At 51.1% G+C, this 18,172-nt stretch overlaps 4 non-coding genes across 4 annotated transcripts; all 4 read right to left on the reverse strand.

Moving 5' to 3' along the window:
- Nucleotides 1–4,196: 4,196 nt before the first annotated feature.
- LOC141168075 (U4 spliceosomal RNA) lies at nt 4,197–4,336 on the reverse strand. Its single transcript, XR_012251829.1, has one exon. It is a non-coding gene; the product is annotated as a U4 spliceosomal RNA (small nuclear RNA).
- Nucleotides 4,337–5,275: 939 nt separating this feature from the next.
- On the reverse strand, nt 5,276–5,415 carry LOC141167646 (U4 spliceosomal RNA). The gene has a single exon (XR_012251439.1). It is a non-coding gene; the product is annotated as a U4 spliceosomal RNA (small nuclear RNA).
- A 3,327-nt stretch (nt 5,416–8,742) lies between these two features.
- On the reverse strand, nt 8,743–8,815 carry TRNAK-UUU (transfer RNA lysine (anticodon UUU)). Its single transcript has one exon. It is a non-coding gene; the product is annotated as a tRNA-Lys (tRNA).
- Nucleotides 8,816–14,907: 6,092 nt separating this feature from the next.
- Nucleotides 14,908–14,980, reverse strand: TRNAK-UUU (transfer RNA lysine (anticodon UUU)). The gene has a single exon. It is a non-coding gene; the product is annotated as a tRNA-Lys (tRNA).
- Between the last annotated feature and the right edge of the window lie 3,192 nt (nt 14,981–18,172).

Here is an 18,172-nt window from a genome sequence, read left to right on the forward strand (position 1 = left end):
ATGATGGGGCGGCCAGCCAAGGCCCGGATGGCGCTGCCGCAGGGGTCCCACCTGTGATTGCCAGCCATACCCGCAACCAGGGTAGTGTGGACCCCCTCCTGCAGATGGCCTTGGAGCAGCTCGCCGCAGATGATCGTGATGGACGACTGCAGCTGATCCTGAAGTTCCAGGAGCGAGCAGAGCAACAAGCCCAAGCTGACCAAGAGGCTGCTGAGCGACAAGCCCAAGCTGACCGAGAGGAGCGCCAGGCCCAAGCTGACCGAGAGGCCGAGAGAGCTGAGCGCCAGGCACAAGCTGACCGAGAGGCTGCTGAGCGCCATGCCCAAGCTGACCAAGAGGCTGCTGAGCGACAAGCTGACCGACAACTCCAGCTGGAACTAGCCCGGATTCAGAAGGAGTCGCCCTCTACGCAGACCCATGAGTCCAACGGTGCCAGCTGCTTTAAACCCCGTCCTGAGCACTTCCCTGTGATGGAAAAGGATGGGGACTTGGACACATTTCTGCGAGGCTTTGAAAAGGCCTGCAGGCAGTATCAGCTGCCCATGGACCAGTTGTCCAGATATTTAACTCCAGGGCTCCGAGGAAAAGCCTTGGAGGTGTTTGCTTCCCTCCCTCGAGAACAAGATGGAGACTATGAGGCCGTCAAGCAGGCCCTGATAAAAAAGTACCAGCTGACTCCGGAGGTTTACCGGAAAAAGTTCAGAGCCCTCCAACGTGGACCACATGACACCTACAGCGATGTGGTAGACGGGCTCAGAACCAACTTTGAGCAGTGGATCCAAGGACTGTCAGTCACCACCTTCAAGGACCTGAAGGATCTGATGGTGAAGGACCAGTTTTTTCATCTTTGCCCAGTGGAAGTGAGACAGTTTGTGCTTAACCGGGAGACGAAGGAAGCCGCCAAAGCAGCCCAGATTGCGGATACCTATGAGGCCAACCGCACACCAGAGGTGCGGAAGTCAGCCGCCACCAGCTGGAAAGGGGGTAAGCCGACAACCACCCCCAGTGTTCCAGCCCGCCGGCCCTCAGTGGGTCCTGCCCCTTCTTCCAGCACCTGGACTGCATTTGACTCCCGTAAGTGTTATACTTGTGACCAAACTGGTCACATCAGCCTTGTCTGCCCGGAGAGGCAGAAGATGAACCCCACACCTGAGACCCCAGGGCCTACTGCAGCCATTCTTTTTGTGGGTGGGGCGGTTGGCCGGGCCCGGGAGAACTTACAACCCATTACTGTGGGAAACACAGTCACTGTCGGCCTTAAGGACACTGGCGCAGAATGCACCCTGATCCGCCCTGAGTTTGTGTTACCAGAGGAACTCATTCCTGGGAAGACCCTGACTGTCACCGGGTTTGGGGGTGTTCGCCGTCCCATACCGATGGCCCGAGTTTTCCTGGACTGGGGTGCGGGGAGGGGGTTAAGGGAAGTGGGGGTGTCGGAGAATCTCCCCATTAATGTGTTATTGGGAACTGATCTGGGACGGTTGGTTGCCCGATACATTCCTGACAACCCTCCCAGATCTAATATGTCATTTAATGCCGCTGTCAAAAATGTGAATGTGATGTCTAATAAAAGTGTGTGTTGTGATAAAGGGGAACTCAGCCACCTCACCCCGCGGGGTGATGCTGCTGAGGATCCCCTAAAGCGAGCCAGCATAAGTGCTAGGGGCAAGGGGAGCAGGCACGGACACCAGGAAGCAGGTCGTCCCGTGCAGGTGACTAATGTCACACCAGATGGTGACATGGTCAATGGTAGCTGCCCCATGACTAGCACGGCTCCAGAGGTGATGTGGAAGGATGGGGAGAAACACGGGGATCATAGGGAAAGGGGTCCCGGGCCGGCGACCAGTGTCACGACGGACTGTGACATGGCCGGTCATAGCCTCCCCCTAGGGAGCGCAGCTCTCAAGGTAAAGATGAGGACAGGTAAAAAGGTAGGCGGCATAACCAGGCGAGGTTACAGGAAAGTGTGTCCCCCTGTCTGTCAGGAGTATGGGAGGAAGGTACCCATAGCCTGTCAGAGGTGTGGGGAAAATGTATCCCAAACCAGTCAAGGTGATCAGAAAGCTGGACCCTCAGGTTGGTGGGCAAGTGGATCTGCGGCTTGTCAGATCAGCAGGAAGGGTGGGCCAGGAGGTGGGCTCAAGGGGCGATCTGTAAATCACCCCTTATGCCACCTCAAAGAGGGGGACATGTCAGGAATATTATAAAATATTGATATCAGGGACAGCTTAACAGAATATTAGCCCTTCTCCCATGCCCTTTGCTGTAGTGTTTGTCCAGAGATGACAATCATACAGTGTCTAATGCAAATTATCACCACTTGTCAGCACCGAGCTGTCCCATTTTCCTTCTGCCAGCACAAAGCCCGAATTAACGCAGGACTGATAAATAGTTATTCACACACGGCCAGGGAAGAAGTGTGAAAACTTCGTTAGGGAACCAAGCCTCTTGTCTCTGAGAGAGCAGGGGGTAACTACTATGCGGGCTTGCGCTAATTTACATGTAACTGTTGAAGACCAGTTCCCCAGCTTCAAAGGGGAATTTGCAGACATGATGACTCCGATATTAGATATGAAATAATATGAGTTCTATAGGTCCGACAATAACGGGACCCATATGTGGAGTAAGCAAATCAGCCCTGGAATATGCAGGTATTTTTCCACGGCCGTAACCAACATCGGGGGGCCGTAGTGCAAGAACCCCGGAATAGCAGACTGCAGCGATGTGATGTGTAATATCAAAAGAAAGATAAAATCATGAGGGAAAATATGGCGTAGTTTGCGAGCTTCTGCGATTAACGAGTGATGAGTTATCGCAAAAGTCAGCATTTCTAATAAAAATCTACAGGCTGAAGACCGGCCCACATGATGTCACCGCAAGGGGCGTGTGGCCAGATCTCTCCTTAGGTATAAAGTAATCTATGGGGAAGACAGAAGTACTCATTGCTGGGGGGAATACGAATTATACGCAAAGGGTCCTGTTCAATAACAGCAATCTGGAGAACCCCACCTCCCACTATATTGAATCGTCTCCGCGATCGTGTAGTGTAAGTAATTTTCACTCTTTACCCTGTTTATTTTATGTAACTGTTTATGTATTTTAATGCCCCCTTTGTAACATCCTTGTATATATTTTTCCTAAACACTGCCTCCCTTTTGGATTAAATATAAAATTTAATAGTTCTGTTTCTTTTGTTCTGTAATCGTTCTCCTCCCCGAAGCCATAAACGCTACCGGGTTGGTTCCTGACCCGATACAAGTCCATTAATACCGGGCTGTATCAAACCAGAACTGGTGGCAGCATACCATCTGGGGGATTTGAGGAAGGCTGGCAGTGACGGTCGGAGGTGTGGATATATATTACTGGCGCAGCCAGGGAAATATATATATACCGCCCTCACTGCAGAGGGCCTCAAATACCCAGTGGGCTACAGGACGGCCTCTCCGGCGACCACTCGCTCTAGGTGCAGTACCTTGACTGACCTGAGAGGCGAGGGGGCGCCAGAGAGTTGTGCCTGTATTGTGGCGTCACGGATTGGTGACGTGTAAGGGACAACACACCCCAGTGTCTTCCCCCACTGGTGGCAGCTTCCTGGCACTACTTACTCTAGGTGCAGTACCTTGACTGACCTGAGAGGCATGGGGGCGCCAGAGAGCTGCACTCACCGGCCGGCAAGTTTTCCTGACACGACTGATTGCTGATATTTATTCCAAAGGGTGAAACCAAATATTAAGTTGAGGGTGCCAACAATTTTGTCCGACCCATTATTGGGGTTTTGTGTAAAATTATGTCCAATTTGCCTTTTCTTCTCTGTTTTTTTTTTGTGTTGTTCCAACACTCACAAAGGAAACAAACACGTGTAGAACAAAACACGGGGAATTATAATAATGTTCTGAGAAATACTGCAGCTTCTGGAACAATTTCAAGGGTGCTGACACCCTAGCCATACCATGACTACATGATAACACAAAAATATATAACATGACTATATGGAGAAATCTCCGGGGAAGCAGCTGACTAGATAGTAATCCTGTAATTGATCCCGCACGTTTCTTTGCTGATTCTCTTGTCCTCAGGGAAGTGAAATGTTACTTATAATTCTCAGCCCGACACATGTAACATACGGCTCCAATACAACTGTATATTCATAATTATCTCCGATAAGCACTTCTTTTAATACTAACACCATTACTCAGTCTCCTGGGAGACTGTCAAAAATTGCCATGCTGACTGTATTACGAGCCCTCATGGCGGGGTATTGGGAAAAGTTTTCAACTAGCAATAATCACGCCTCGGATAACCCTCATGGGCTATGATACTGCCACTGCACAAAGCTGGAGGCCATCTGTGAGGAGCTGCGGCCTCCGGATCTGGGGCTCTGTCTACACTGAGGAGAGACAAAGTCATTAGGGGGCTGTGGGAGCAAAGGATTCTGGGAGTGGATATGCTAATAACGCCCCTCCCCTAAATCTGTAATGAAAGAAAGAAAAGCCCCCCAGGCTGGGGGAGGGGAGGGGGTTCATCCTCCATCTGACTGCTCTTCAATAACTGAATACCACCATATCATCACCACATAGTAACACCAGATAGTGACTGAATACCGCCATACCATCACCACATAATAACACCAGATAGTGACTGAATACCGCCATACCATCACCACATAACACTAAATAGTGACTGAATACCGCCATACCATCACCACATAATAACACCACAAAGTGACTGAATACCGCCATACCATCACCACATAATAACACTAAATAGTGACTGAATACCGCCATACCATCACCACATAATAACACCACAAAGTGACTGAATACCGCCATACCATCACCACATAATAACACTAAATAGTGACTGAATACCGCCATACCATGACCATATAATAACACCAAATAGTGACTGAATACCGCCATACCATCACCACATAATAACACTAAATAGTGACTGAATACCGCCATACCATGACCATGTAATAACACCAAATAGTGACTGAATACCGCCATACCATCACCACATAATAACACTAAATAGTGACTGAATACTGCCATATCATCACCACATAATAACAAAAAACAACCATAACATAACTATATATGGAGAAATCTCCAGGGAAGGTACTGAATAGATAGTAATTCTGTAATTGGTCCCGCACGTTTCTTTGCTGATTCTCAGCCCGACACATGTAACATACGGCTCCAACACAACTGTATATAGATTTATTCCAGCTAAGCAGCAATAACTCTTCTTCTACTATTAACCACCTACTCAGTCTCCCGGGAGACTATCAAAAATTGCCATGCTGACGGTATTACGAGCCCTCATGGCGGGGTATTGGGAAAACTTTTCAATTAGCAATAACCACGCCTCGGATAAACCTCATGGGCTATGATACTGCCACTGCGCAAAGCTGGAGGCCATCTGTGAGGAGCTGCGGCCTCCGGATCTGGGGCTCTGTCTACACTGAGGAGAGACAAAGTCATTAGGGGGCTGTGGGAGCAAAGGATTCTGGGAGTGGATATGCTAGTAACGCCCCTCCCCTAAATCTGTAATGGAAGAAAGAAAAGCCCCCCAGGCTGGGGGAGGGTTCATCCTCCATCTGACTGCTCTTCAATAACTGAATACCGTCATATCATCACCACATAGTAACACCAGATAGTGACTGAATACCGCCATATCATCACCACATAATAACACCACATAGTGACTGAATACCGCCATACCATCACCACATAACAACACCAGATAGTGACTGAATACCGCCATACCATCACCACATAATAACAGTAAATAGTGACTGAATACCTCCATACCATCACCACATAATAACACCAGATAGTGACTGAATACCGCCATACCATCACCACATAATAACACTAAATAGTGACTGAATACCGCCATACCATCACCACATAATAACACCAGATAGTGACTGAATACCGCCATATCATCACCACATAATAACACTAAATAGTGACTGAATGCCGCCATACCATCACCACATAATAACACCAGATAGTGACTGAATACCGCCATATCATCACCACATAATAGCACTAAATAGTGACTGAATGCCGCCATACAATCACCACATAATAACACCAGATAGTGACTGAATACCGCCATAGTATAACTATATCACACCAGATAGTGACAGAATACCGCCATACCATCACCACATAATAACACCAGATAGTGACTGAATACCGCCATACCATCACCACATAATAACACCAAATAGTGACTGAATGCCGCCTAAGGCTATGTGCCCATGATGCAGAATGCTCCGGATTTTTCCTGAGCGTTTCTGCATCTCCCTGGCAGAAAAAACGCATGTGGATTGTACATGTGGATTGTACATACGGATTGTACATGCGGATTGTACATGCGGATTGTACATGTGGATTGTACATGTGGATTGTACATACGGATTGTGCATGCGGATTGTACATGCAGATTATGCATGCGGATTGTACATGCGGATTGTACATGCGGATTGTGCATGCGGATTGTACGTGCGGATTCTACGTGCGGATTGTGCATGCGGATTGTGCATGCGGATTGTACATGTGGATTGTGCATGCGGATTCTACGTGCGGATTGTGCATGGGGATTGTACAAGCGGATTGTACATGCTGATTGTACATGGGGATTGTACATGCGGATTGTACATGCGGATTGTACATGCGGATTGTGCATGCGGATTGTACAGGTGGATTGTACATGTGGATTGTGCATGCGGATTCTACGTGCGGATTGTGCATGCGGATTGTGCATGGGGATTGTACATGCGGATTGTACATGCGGATTGTACATGGGGATTGTACATGCTGATTGTACATGCGGATTGTGCATGCGGATTGTGCATGCGGATTGTGCATGCGGATTGTACATGAGGATTGTACATGCGGATTGTACAGGCGGATTGTACATGTGGATTGTACAGGCGGATTGTACATGTGGATTGTACATGTGTTTTTCCTGCCAGGGACATGCGGATGTGGAGCGTTCTTCACATGCATTTCCGCATGCGGGTTGTCATGCGCTTTCCAAGTGATTTTGGTCAGAGGTTTATGACCCCAAGGCTATAGGGTCTAGGAGAGGGGGAAAGACAAAAAACACGGGCGCAGATCTAAGTGCAGATAATTTAGTACAACTCTTTTTTTTTATATATTCTTTTTTAGAAGCTGATTTGCTCACCTTTGATGTAGCTTGTGGTATAGCGTATCGAACGATTAGGTCTGACTGAGATGCCTTGTCTCCTTGATGTGCAGCTATAGTCTGGAGACAACGGATCTCTCAGCCAGGAGACCGTGGAATGAAGATCAGGAAAAAATAAAAAGATTCATCCAGTCTATTCAGCGCTCCCAAACGACAGGCACCAGGTAGAAGTATTATAGATCTTCAGAAATTTACTTAGGATAAAAATCATCACAAAACGATACATAGAACAACGCGTTTCAGCTATAGATTTATACATATATATTGCCATATCTCACCTGAGGAAGGCTATTTTGTATAAATATATAGCCGAAACGCGTTGTTCTATGTATCGTTTTGTGATGATTTTTATCCTAAGTAAATTTCTGAAGATCTATAATACTTCTACCTGGTGCCTGTCGTTTGGGAGCGCTGAATAGACTGGATGAATCTTTTTATTTTTTCCTGATTTCCAAGCGATTTTAGCATCACTTGGAAAGTGCTTGACAACTTGGTCACACTATATAAATCCATGTAACCGGCGTAGATTTATATAGTGTGCCCGTAAAAGAATGGTAAAAATAAATATATACTTACCTTCTGATGACCCCCGGAGTCCTTGTCCTGCCATGACGTCACCGCAGGTCCTTTTAGTCTACCGTGAGCTGCCGGCATGCCAGGACAAGGACTCCGGGGGTCATCAGAAGGTAAGTATAATGTATATTTTTTATTTTTTTATTTTTTTTACAGATACTATGGTACCTGGGTCTGGATGAGAGTCTCCTCTTCTCCAAACCCGGGTAACATCCGCACATTGAACCGCATGGAATCCGCATGTACAGATGCAGTGATGCAGATATCTTGCGGTCCAATGAAAGTCAATGGCGGCGAAAACGCCACAATTCCGCAAAATAATTGGTAGTGCTGTGGATTTTTCCGCAATGATAATCCGCAGCTGAATTTCCGCAGCATGTGCACAGCACATGCGGATTATCATTGGAGAACATGGCAGACCTTCTACCAAGCGTTTTTTAAGCATTTCTGCAGCGGAAAAGGTTAAAAAACACATAGTGGGCACAGAGCCATAGTATAACTATATCACACCAAATAGTGACTGAACACCGCCATACTATCACCACATAATAACTCCAAATAGTGACTGAACACCGCTATACTATCACCACATAATAACTCCAAATAGTGACTGAACACCGCTATACTATCACCACATAATAACTCCAAATAGTGACTGAACACCGCTATACTATCACCACATAATAACTCCAAATAGTGACTGAACACCGCTATACTATCACCACATAATAACTCCAAATAGTGACTGAACACCGCCATACCATCACCACATAATAGCAATTTCTGGGGTCGGCTTCTTGAACTATTAATTCATTCCTTAAAGCAACAATGTAACAAACAGTACATGTGACCTTATCCTCCATACTGTGCCTGCGTTCACAAATCTGTATCTGTCCAAAGAAATATTGTTTAAATATTCTTTAATTAAACTTTATTAACAGTTTCCGCCCAAACAGGGACTTGAACCCTGGACCCTCACATTAAAAGTCTGATGCTCTACCGACTGAGCTATCCGGGCTTCTGTACATCATCACTGACACAATGACTTTCTCCTGTATTATCGGCCGTCTGCTCCTCCTTTCTGGTTACAGACTATCACCACTCACCACTATACGTTCTGTCCATTGGTTTCTACGTCCTGGAAGGGAACCGTCTCTTCTGTATTCCAGACCTGTCCAGCAATGCAGAGATGATCCCATAAGAGGCAACGATTGAATTGGAGGGAGGACGCCATCAGGGACTTGTAATGACTTGTGGATGGGACAGGATGATATTAGAGACTTATAATAAACTGGAGAGTGAGGACGGACGCTAATGTAGCACCCTGAGGATTCGGCTGCTACAGGGGTATTGCACCTCAACCCAGAGGTGTGATATTCCACTCCCGGGTAAGGATGGAGTGTGGAACTGAGCTCGGTAGGCTGCATGCACTACATACATCCCATTTCCGGGGAGCAGACCGATGGTACTCCCACTTAGAAATGTGCAGGTACGACCGAGTCTGTTCCTGGCTGGAGTGGGAGGGGGGTGGTACATCCCAAGTAGTGTAGGGGCAGATAGGGGGAGCAGCCTGGGTAAAGATAGGAGCTCATTGGGTGCTGGTCACCTGAGCTCACACATAGAGGGTGTATATAAGGTGGGCACCAACTAAGAACAGGGTCAGTCAGTCAGTCTTTGCAGAGAAGTAAGAAGCAGAGGAGCAGAGCAGCCCCAGAGAGAGAGAGAGGAGAAAGCAAGAGAGACCCAGAGGGGGAAACAGAAGAGAGGACTCTGAGACCCCAAATCCAATCCACGGGTGAAGAGTCGGCATCAGGGTACCGGAACCCAAGCTGGTGGGGGCAAAAACACACCCCAGCCAGAGACCGGAGGCCGTGGGCAGCGTCTGCCACGGCCACCCACCACATCCACCCCGAAGGCATACCACGTGGAGGGTCAGGGAACCCAAGGCCAAGGGTCTCCCAACAGAAGGCCCGAGGGAGCTGGACCTGGGTGGATCACTAGTGGGGACGGCCAGAGAAAGGACAGAAGGAGAGCTCAGGGTCACGCTCCGGACTCGCTTGGGGGTTGGCTGGATCCAGGACCTGGTGGATGCAGCACGGCTCGGGAGGTCACTTGAAGCTGGAGTGACCGGAACATCAGCAGTGAGTAAATACCCTTAACTGCATAACCCGACTCTGTCTTCCTTTAACATCTATGCTGCACCACCACAACCCCCATCCTCTGCACCTGACCCCCTGAGGCTATACCCCACCCGTTGGGGGTTATACCATCAAAAGCTGCACCTACACCATCAGCCTCAGCGGACCCTGCTGCAGCGGCGGCCATAGTGACCGCAATACAACGGGTGGCGTAGTCGACATTAAGAACTTATTAACATCTGTAGGACTGCCACATACAACTGAGTTAGACACCCTGGGCACGGACCGGGTCACAGCCACTCGGAAGACTACAACTCCCATCTGATCCGGCTCCGGATATTCCCCCTAAAGAATATGGCCCAGGGGGCGCGTCAACTTTGGCGTAGTCGGCAGGATTACGTGCCCACAACCACCGGGTACTGCGTGCCTGAAGAAAAGTGCAAGTTTACCTCAGAAAGAAGTCTCCTGCCGGTTCCGGAGGGTCCCCGCCATCGGACCCCATCACCAGTCGATTCCCGCCGGTTGTCCGCCATTAACCGCGTTTTCCCGCCATCTGCAGAGTTTCCCGCCACTGGGAAGCGATTCCCGCCATTTCCAAAGGTTTCCCGCCTTGGAAGAGCGGACGCCATTATGGGCGTGCCAGAGGGTGGCGAGAGGCCACCTCCCATCGTGGGCCAGGACCGAAAATGGCGCCAAAAATGGAAACCGCCCCCACCAACAGAGACTGTGATGCTAGAGGTGTCTGTCAGCGTGAAAGAACTGCCCCTGGAGCTGACAGTCACCAAGTGGCCCCGGGACCGCCCTCGAAGGGGGAGGAGACGAAAGGAGAGAACAAAGATGGGTGCCGCCTGGAGCAGTCTAGAGCGAGCGCACCCGGAGGCAAGAAGCCTGGAGAAGAGTATCGGAGGAGCTTACCCGGAGATGGCGAGAAAGCAGAGCAGCACCGGCCCGCTGGCCAGGAGCCTGCTGGAGACGACTGTAGGAGAGCAGAGCAGCACCGACCCGTTGGTCAGGAGCCTGCTGGAAACAACGACCCCACTAGGCCTAGTGGAGGTCCTAGCACAGCTCCCCCGAGACCGGGAGTGTGCACAGACCGCTCTGGAGGGCCTCGCAAGGAGGATGGCCCGGGTGCAGCGAGAGACGTTGGCGGAGTGGAGCCGTGAGATGGCCCAGCAGACCGAGACCTGTGAGCGGAGCACGCCACCCGAGACGAGGAGACAGACCGCCTCTGAGGATGGCGCGGGAGGACTGAAGGCCGGAGACGGCGCCGAGAAGGGAGCCGAACGAGTGGAGGCAGGTAAAGGGGACGTCTATACCCCAGACCGGGAAACCGCGTACCTGCCCCAGCTCCCCGTCGCAGAGCCCGAAGTCTATCCTGCCGTGCCCGTCGCTGCAACGTCACCGCCGCAGACTAGGCCTCAAACGGGAGCCGCGACCCCTGTGACGTCACACGCCTCGACCCCGAGCGTGACCAAGCAGGAAGTACCACCAGCCTGGTCGCAAGGCCTAGTACCCCCGGGCGCCGCAATACCAACAGCGCCCCCTACCTCCGCGGAGCCCCCGGCCTGGTCGCAGGGCCAAGTAGCCCAGGGCGCCGCCGTCCTTACGGTGCCCTTTACCTTCCAGATACCCCAGGCCTGGCCGCAAGGCCCGGGCAACCCGGGCGCTAACACCACCACGCCCATAAGACCAAGAGTGCCGCATCTGGGAGAGGACCTGTACGCCCAGCATACGTGCCCGGATGGGCAGCCATTTATATGGCCACCGGAGTTCCACCATCCATGACTCCGGAGAGAGAGACCCCTGGATGAACCCCTGATCCCGGCTCCAAAGCCCGTAAAGAGGATCTCGCCCCCGCTAGCGGAAGCACAGTTTGAGTGGGACCCCACCGGAGAAGATCTTATGGGATTCACTCAAGAGACTCGGGCAGCTGCAGCGGAGCGTGCTGAGTGCTGCCGCCAACAGCTCGAGGACTTCGAGAGGGAGCGGAGAGAGAGGCGGGTCCGGGAACAGCAAGCTCAAGTAAAGAGCGCGGAGCAGAAGAGCCGGGCCAGGAGAGACCCCCGTGCAGCGCATAGTCCCCGCACCACCGGGACTGTGATAAAGTTTAACCTGCAGCATGGGTGGGGCTTCATCCGAGACCACCACACCCTAGGCGACGTCTTCGTAACCAGGAGAGACGTTGAGTCCCACCTACCGGAGGGACACAGAGGTCGTGACCTTTACATCGGGGACGAGGTCACCTTCACCCGGCACAAGTGTGCCAAAGGTCCCTACGCCCTCCATGTGCATCGCCTGACGGAGGAAGAGCTGCGGTGTGAGGAGGAAGAGCAAGAGGACCCGGACGGGTCTGAAGCCAAAGGTAACCATAAAGCAAGAGCAGGAGGACGCCGTCGCTAAGGACAGCGAAGCAGAAGCTGTATATAGTTGCCCGTCGGGGCACCGTAAACTGAAACCGTGAACTGAAACTGAAACTGAAACCGTGAACTGAAACTGAAACTGTTGCTGTTGCTAATATAGTCCCCGTTGGGACCAGCATGTGTGAACTGTTACCCGTATTTCCCTAAATCCCACTGACCGAGGACTGAGAGCGGTCATTCCTCCCTAATACCTGGCCGAGGACTGAGAGCGGCCATATCCTTGTATATAGTTGCGCGTCCTAAAGCGCCCCCTACCGGTTTTATAGGAAAACCAGTTTTCCAGAGAGACTGTCGCACTTTACCCGGTCACACGTTGCACAGTGACCGGAGGAGGAGCCAGAGGCGACGAGAATGTTTTATATTGATATATATATATATAATGTTTTATATGTTTTATATGTTTATGCAAAAATTTGTATGTTTTGGTGTTATGTCTTACAGCCCGAGGATGTGCTGTGATTTACCAGGGGGGAATGTAGCACCCTGAGGATTCGGCTGCTACAGGGGTATTGCACCTCAACCCAGAGGTGTGATATTCCACTCCCGGGTAAGGATGGAGTGTGGAACTGAGCTCGGTAGGCTGCATGCACTACATACATCCCATTTCCGGGGAGCAGACCGATGGTACTCCCACTTAGAAATGTGCAGGTACGACCGAGTCTGTTCCTGGCTGGAGTGGGAGGGGGGTGGTACATCCCAAGTAGTGTAGGGGCAGATAGGGGGAGCAGCCTGGGTAAAGATAGGAGCTCATTGGGTGCTGGTCACCTGAGCTCACACATAGAGGGTGTATATAAGGTGGGCACCAACTAAGAACAGGGTCAGTCAGTCAGTCTTTGCAGAGAAGTAAGAAGCAGAGGAGCAGAGCAGCCCCAGAGAGAGAGAGAGGAGAAAGCAAGAGAGACCCAGAGGGGGAAACAGAAGAGAGGACTCTGAGACCCCAAATCCAATCCACGGGTGAAGAGTCGGCATCAGGGTACCGGAACCCAAGCTGGTGGGGGCAAAAACACACCCCAGCCAGAGACCGGAGGCCGTGGGCAGCGTCTGCCACGGCCACCCACCACATCCACCCCGAAGGCATACCACGTGGAGGGTCAGGGAACCCAAGGCCAAGGGTCTCCCAACAGAAGGCCCGAGGGAGCTGGACCTGGGTGGATCACTAGTGGGGACGGCCAGAGAAAGGACAGAAGGAGAGCTCAGGGTCACGCTCCGGACTCGCTTGGGGGTTGGCTGGATCCAGGACCTGGTGGATGCAGCACGGCTCGGGAGGTCACTTGAAGCTGGAGTGACCGGAACATCAGCAGTGAGTAAATACCCTTAACTGCATAACCCGACTCTGTCTTCCTTTAACATCTATGCTGCACCACCACAACCCCCATCCTCTGCACCTGACCCCCTGAGGCTATACCCCACCCGTTGGGGGTTATACCATCAAAAGCTGCACCTACACCATCAGCCTCAGCGGACCCTGCTGCAGCGGCGGCCATAGTGACCGCAATACAACGGGTGGCGTAGTCGACATTAAGAACTTATTAACATCTGTAGGACTGCCACATACAACTGAGTTTGACACCCTGGGCACGGACCGGGTCACAGCCACTCGGAAGACTACAACTCCCATCTGATCCGGCTCCGGATATTCCCCCTAAAGAATATGGCCCAGGGGGCGCGTCACTATCAGGGACTTATATTGAATTGGGAGAAAAAGGAGGAGGACGTCATCATGGACTTTTAATGAATTAGTTGGTTAGAGAAGATGCTATACAGGGACTTATAATGAATTGTGGGACAGGGGAGCACACTATTAGGGACTTATAATGAATTGACATTGGGGAGGATACCCAAAGGGACTTATAACGGATTGGGGGCTGGGAGTGGACACTATCAGGGATATATTATAAACTAGGGGTGGAAGAGGACACTATACAGGGAGCTGTAATCAATTGTGGGTGGGAGAGGCTGCTATCAGCGGCTTATAATGATTTGGGGGATAGGCAGGGACTTATAGTGGTAAGAACTAAAAATAGTGACTGAAAACCACCATACTATAAACACATAATTGTAAATTCCCCCCAAAATTAAATTGGTGGGGGGGGATTCTAATTCCTCTTACTGTGGCTTTGCTTTTAATTTTGATTATGGTTATACCAGGAACACATAATTAAACCAATACTCACCTAAAACCGCCATCCCGTGACAATATATTGTCAAATAGTGACTGATTACTTCCATACCAAGACCACATAATAACACCAAATAGGGACTGAATACCGCCATATAGTCCCTCTATACAGACTGTCCACATGTTTCTACTACGTGGAATATGTAACGAGCCCTCACTTATGTTCTAGTACATTACATTACCAGTGATTGCCTGTTGTTGGCGCCAAGAGAGCAGCTAAGGAGAACATGGTCACCACTTAAGACTGTCCAAAATCAAAAGATTTCTTCTAACAATGATATTTTCCTGAATAGTCTCCATCATTTGTCCTTCTCTAGGTCTCTTATATCCTTATGAAATGACATTTATTGTTTTCCTCTTTGTTAAAGGCTTCTGCCCAAACAGGGACTTGAACCCTGGACCCTCAGATTAAAAGTCTGATGCTCTACCGACTGAGCTATCCGGGCTTCTGTACATGATCACTGACACAATGATTTTCTGCTGCAGCTGTCGGCCGTCTGCTCCTCCTTTCTGGTTACATAGTATCACACACACACTTTCTCCTACAACTATCTGCTTTCTGCTTTTCTTTCCAGTTACACAGTATCACCACCTGTGCACACATTCAGACACAATGACTTTCTTCTGAATTATTGGCCATCTGCTCCTCTTTTCGGGTTACACACTATCACCACTTCCAACTATTCATACTGTCCATTGGTTTCCACGTGCTGAAAAAAAATTCACTTCTGTATTCCAGACATGTCCAGCAATGCAGAGATGATCTCATAAGACATAACATTTGAATTGGGGAGAGGACATCATCAGGGACTTATAATGACTTGGGCGGTGGGAGAGGATGTTATCAGGGACTGGACAAAGTCACTTGTGGCAAGTTAAAGGCGTGGACAATATGAAAATCACAGCTGAAACCAGATAAAAAAAAAAAAGAGACGACGTTGACTCAATCTTTACATTGTGTATCTGTGTGTGCCATACTAAGCATGGAGAACAGAAAAAGGAGACGAGAACTGTCTGAGGACTTGAGGATCAAAATTGTTGAAAAATATCAACAATTTCACGGTTACAAGTCCATCTTCAGAGATCTTGATGTTCCTTTGTCCACGGTGCACAACATAATCAAGAAGTTTACAACCCATAGCACTGTAGCTAATCTCCCTGGACGTGTACGGCAGAGAAAAATTGTTGAAACGTTGCAAAGCAGGATAGTCCTGGCAAAAGGAGCCCCAGTCAGGTTCCAAAGAAATTCAAGCTGTCCTGCAAGCTGAGGGTGTATCAGTGTCAGCGCGAGCTATCCACCGACATTTGAATGAAATGAACCGCTATGGTGGGAGATCCAGGAGGACTCCCCTGCTGACCTAGAGACATAAAAAAGCTAGACCAAATAGTACGCGAGTAAGACAAAATCCTTCTGGGAAAGCATTTTATGGATGAGACCAAGATAGATGTAGTGCCGGCGTCCCTGTCCTCTGCTAGGCAGGGACGCTGTTCCCCTCACCGCTCTGCTCCGTGCCCGGCGTCCCTCTCCCGCTCTGCTGGGAGCGCGCGCTCCTTCCCGGCCACTGTGCTTAGGGCGCGCGCGCGCGCCCTCCCTCTCTCTTAAAGGGGCCGCGCGCGCCGTCCTAAGGAGTCCCCGGCCAATGGCCGGAGGACTTTACCATATATAAGGCACCTCCTCCAAAATGGAGGTGCCCGAGCAATGTTGTTGCACCGTTCTACTCTGCTTCAGCCCTCAGGTCCCTTGCCAGTTACCTGCCAGTTACCTGCCAGATTCCTGCCAGCTTGCTGTCCTAATCCTGCCTGATTTCCTGTTGCCTGCCTGCCTGCCTGAGGTCCGACGGTCTGCCTTACAACTCCGGTCAGTCTGTCTAAGGACCAACTTGCCCGCTCACCTGGGAGTGCACATCAGCTACCTGCCTGCTTTCCTGAGGTCCGACGGTCTGCCTTACAACTCCGGTCAGTCTGTCTATGGACCAGCTTGCCCGCTCACCTGGGAGCGCTTCTCCGCTACCTGCCTGCTTGCCTGCCCGGAGGCTCCGCTGTCACGTGCTGTGACCACCAGCTATTCCAGACTCTTGCCCGCTCACCTGGGAGCGCTTCTCCGCTACCTGCCTGCTTGCCAGTCCAGAGGCTCCGCTGTCACGTGCTGTGACCACCAGCTATTCCAGACTCTTGCCCGCTCACCTGGGAGCGCTTCTCCGCTACCTGCCTGCTTGCCAGTCCGGAGGCTCCGCTGTCACGTGCTGTGACCACCAGCTATTCCTGACTCTTGCCCGCTCACCTGGGAGCGCTTCTCCGCTACCTGCCTGCTTGCCTACCTGGAGGCTCCGCCGTCACGTGCTGTGACCACCTGCTTTTCCAGAGACTCTCGCTTGCTCACCTGGGAGCACACATCCTCCATCTGCCTTGCTAGCCTACCTGGAGGTTCAGCCATCACAGGTCGTACCTACCCTTTACCTAGAGACTGCCCCGGTCACTTGCCGTGACCTCCAGCCCGTTCTTCCAGAGACTGCCCCGGTCACTTGCCGTGACCTCCAGCCCGTTCTTCCAGAGACTGCCCTGATCACTTGCCGTGACCTCCTGCCCGTACACCCAGAGACTGTCCCGGTCACCTGCTGTGACTGCCTGCCTGGTCGCCACCCGCTCCCTTACAAGGACCGCTCCCTTGTATAGTAGCCCAGAGGTTCCGCCTCCCAGACCCGTTACAGTTTGCTCGGGCCATGGAACCCGGTGGCACCCAAGCTCCCTCGCTCTCGGACCTGTGTCATGAACTGTCCCGTCAGAGGTCCCAACAGGAGTCCATCCTGGGTCACCTGCGGAATGTCAATACTCGCCTGGACACTCTGACTGCTCCACCAACAACCTCCGCCAATGCCATGTCTCGCAATCCGGCAGCTCCGCTGTCCACTAACACCATGATATCCTACCCCGGACCTCGGCTTTCTGCACCTCCTCGCTTCGGAGGCGACTCAGCCCAGGCTCGGGGCTTCATAAATCAGTGCACCCTGCACTTTGAACTATTGTCCCACCAGTTTAACTCCGACCGAGCCAAAATTGCATTCATCATGTCCCATCTCACCGGGGAGGCCCTGGCCTGGCTAAATCCTCTATGGGAGAGAGGAGACCCCCTGGTGTCCAACTTGCCTGCTTTTCTCACGGCTTTCCGGAAAGTCTTCGACGAACCCGGACGGAAGACCTCATCCGCATCATCGTTGCTACGCCTCCGTCAGGAAAGTCTCACCGTGGGCCAATATGCCATACGGTTCCGTACCCTTGCCTCGGAGCTGGCCTGGGATAACGACGCTCTGGTTTCCGTCTTCTGGGAGGGTCTGTCCGGCCGTATTAAAGATGAACTTGCCGGTCGGGACATTCCTACCACTCTCGATGACTTAATAACTCTTGCCACCTGGATTGACCTACGGTTCCAGGAGCGTGCCAGAGAGGTCACCCGTGAGAGGAGGTTACCACGTCTAGCTCCTACTTTTCAGAAACCCGTCACTCCTTCTGTCTCTAACCAGGTACACCCTCCTGAGCCTATGCAGGTCGACCAGACCAAGATGGTCAAGACCCGTCAGGACTTACGCCGTGCCGAGGGGACCTGCTTCTACTGTGGCAGTAAGGAGCACCGGATCCGTGCC

This window comes from Phyllobates terribilis, unplaced genomic scaffold (assembly GCF_046119375.1).
Source record: "Phyllobates terribilis strain yellow unplaced genomic scaffold, ASM4611937v1 Scaffold_11__3_contigs__length_659146591, whole genome shotgun sequence".
NCBI lineage: Eukaryota > Metazoa > Chordata > Amphibia > Anura > Dendrobatidae > Phyllobates > Phyllobates terribilis.